Below are 3,636 nucleotides of genomic sequence, written 5' to 3'. Positions count from 1 at the left end.
AGCAGCGGACATGAAGCCCATGCAAAGTAACTATAGTTACAGGTTTACAACTCTCACAGAACCGCGTGCTTGAGTGTGTGCTTTGCATTTGTCTCCGGTTAATTACTCGCCATCGCCTATAACCACGTTTGTGAGACATTAGGTAGATGTATGAAAACTTATGCTGCTCTGAGACGAACAAACGAGTTCACTTTTGCACGAATCGACGGCGCTCTTTATCTGATTGAAACTTGCCCTTTTCTTTAGGGCGTATTTCGAAACGCAACACAGCTGATCGGTGCGCCCAGAGAAAAGCTGAAGAATTGCAGAATCGACGCACTTCAAGAAGAGATGTCATGAATCATCCGATATCAGCCGTTCATTTTCTCCGCGTTTATCATCACTAGTTAATGAAAATCAACGTTTTTGGAAATGTAGTCAATAAAGTGCGGCCAATATTAGTTGTGTTATATGTGGAGTTCATTTTGACATCTTTAAAATGGTCGCTACATTATTATTTTACTTTTAGGTATTTCAACTGCTTTCATTGTTTTTGCATTTCAGGAATGTTCAATTTTGTTAGTTATGATAATTTTGTGCAATATCGTGCGCATATATCAGAAGCTGTTCTGCACTTTTGTCAGTATAAATATTGTGTTTTTGAATATGTGCCCTAGTGTTATGTTCTGTTTTTTTTCCACTGTTCTTGAATTCTTAACATTGCCGAGAACTTTCGTGTTGTTTAGTGATCATGAACACGTGTATGTTAATATCCTGAGCCTGTATCGCACCACATTTGATAGAATGTTGATTTTCGGAAACGAGGAGAATAAAAGAGACCAAAGATATTTTGTGTTGTGAGTGCAATTCATTCTTTTGCGTTCTGGCACATGCTGCACGACTGCAGTGTTTGCAGAATGCCTGATTGCAAATTGCGCACATTCAAACGCGCAACGAACGCGCGGCGCAGCACGCGCAGCGGATGCAAAAAAAAAAAAAAAAAGCGCCCGGCGCGCTGCACGGCGCAGCACGCGGAGGAGGGCCGAGGGGGTCATAAAAAAAGGGAGAGGGAGCCCGCGCACGCAAACAAAAAAAAAGAGAAAAACCTGGAGCGCGCGAGGGTGCTAGGAGAGGAGGCGCGGCTGGTGTTAGTGTTGCCATGACGACGCATACCGTGTGCGCCGCCATTCTGCCGTTCGAGTCTCTGAATCCCAGCCGCCAGGATATTAACTGAAGGGACGTTTGGCGCTGCCAGCGCTGACGTCATGAATTAAGGCATCCTATGGGAGGTATACGGAGTAACCTCCCCCTGCTACGACTACGACTACGAGGGACGAACGAGTGCCGCCTTAAGGAGCTTCGCCCCTAAAAACGGCCCCATCCTATGCTTCATCAGTCTGCTCTGCGCCGGAAAAGAGATCCACGCTGGGCAACTCCCGAGACACAACGCAGCCACCCACCAACCCCGGTCAGCGTCGAGCCGCCGCTGACCCATCTCGCCAGCTTCGACCGTCGCTCATGAAAGGCGCCGGTGTTGAAGGACTCTGCTGCACCCGGTTACGTATGTCAATCGCTTGACTTAGTGGACTGCGAACTCTAATTGTTCGTTCAGCTCTTGCTGTTTGGTCATCCATCCGATATTGCTCATTGTCGCTACATATTTCAATTTTCATGCATGCTGCACTTATCTGAATAATTGTGAATGTACAATTAGTTCACCCTTGTATTCTAGATAACTGTTCTGTTCGATTGGGAATATCTTTTTCTTTGTTTCAACTCATTATTAAAGTTTTTTTTTGTTCGTTGATTGGACAAGGCCCTTGACTCTTTCATACCGGCGATTGGCGCAAGCCATACACCAGAGGCCCAGCCCCCATGCCACATCTTGGGAGAAGCTTGTGCTTCGGCCCCGAGTCGTGACACCCTCCCTCGGATGAAGGTGAGCAGATCGTCAGTAAGGAGACCATGGGCGAAAGCTCTCCCAGTTTCGGCGACGCTTCGCGCGTTCCCACGACCACGGAGGCAGCGGGCAGCGCAAGTTCAGAAGAGAGGATGACAAGTTCCCCGAGACGCTACCTATGGACGTATCGGGTCTGCGACTCCTAGTGCTGTCGTGAAGAGATCTCGGGAGGACAAGTGCGACGCGCATGATGCTTTTGACGACGCCACGGGCGGCGAACCACCGGCGAAGACAGCGACGACGCGAAGGCTTCGTTATCGACCACGGCCGAACATCTCGGTCGAGGCCGAACGGAGTGCGGTGGATGAGACGCCGCCGCATACCTGATGTTCCGCTCAGCGCGACGCTGACTGCTTTGTTGTTTTGTAAGGTAAGCGTCTTGCTCCCGGCCTCCCCTTTTTTATTCAGCCATGCATTTTAACAAGACGCTTCGTGTAGCTACTATAAACGTTAGAGGGCTAGCTGTAAAAAGAAAACAGAATCAGTTGTACCGATTAGTCGGTGAATACGAACTAGATTTAATAGCGGTTCAAGAAACTAAGGTTGCTGGTAAAGCGGAGGCCGAGCATGGTGCGGCCGTTTCTAGCTCGGTATCATGCTTTAGTTAATCATGCAGTTGGCACATCGGCTGGGTGCGTGTTATTTGTACGTCAGGCACTAAGCGTTAAACTGCAGGCAGTGACCACCAGTGTGCCAGGACGGATCGTGGTATGTGATTTTGTGTTAGCGTCGCTTGAGTGGCGAGTTATCTGCGTTTACGCTCCCACTAGTGCAGAAGATAGGCGCGAATTTTTGATCAAATCAGACAACATTGTGTTAGCGAAAAACAAGTTATACTATTAGGGGACTTTAATTCTGTATTGTCAGCACAAGATAAATAAAGTAAACGGCCCTTCAGAGACGCTAGTACGGCCCTTCTCAGCGAAATATTGGAGTTGAGCAACTTGGTAGACGTTGCTGATTGTCTTGGTGGGCGGACACCCCGTTTCACTCATTTCCAGGGGAGCAGCCACGCCCGCTTGGATAGAGCCTATGTTGGGCCCGAGCTCATACCTCTGTGTCACGAGTATTGTGTGGAGTGTTTGTCACTTTGCGATCACTGCTTAGTCAGTTTCTTCATTAATGGCCGCAAAGAAAAAAAAGTTGGACTGGGAAAACAGCTTTGAAAAAATGGAAAGTGATAGACAAAAAAAATCACAGCATATCCACGGAGTGAATGATGATGAGTGGGCGAAGCTGCGGAGGTTCATCGGTAAACCGTGAATCTTCCGTGAATTCTGCCCAGTACATCATCACCGACGTGAGATCGGGCGCGTTTATACTAAAGGTTCGATGAGTTATGACGACTTGCAGCTCACTTTAATTTTACATGTACGCTGTGAATTTTCATTGTTTAGAAAACCATTGCTTTAGAAAACACCTTGCGTCTTTCGTTAAGCAGCTGGCGTCTTTTTCGTTTTGCTTTAGAAACATCTGGCGTTCTTTCGTTTTGTTTTTACAAAACATCTGGCGTCTTTCGTTGGTTTATTTCATCAATCAACGGCGTTTTGAACAAAATTTTTATTGTTTATTCACGCACAGGAGAAATCTCACCAGGCACTACCTTGGAGGTAAACAATGGCTGCTAATGGGAATGAGAGACAGAAGAAGTCGGCTTTTAGCTAACACTTACACTTCTACAGAGACAGAAGAATTCG

Source organism: Rhipicephalus sanguineus, unplaced genomic scaffold (genome assembly GCF_013339695.2).
Source record: "Rhipicephalus sanguineus isolate Rsan-2018 unplaced genomic scaffold, BIME_Rsan_1.4 Seq706, whole genome shotgun sequence".
Classification (NCBI taxonomy): Eukaryota; Metazoa; Arthropoda; class Arachnida; order Ixodida; family Ixodidae; genus Rhipicephalus; species Rhipicephalus sanguineus.
Note: the sequence above shows the minus strand (reverse complement) of the source record.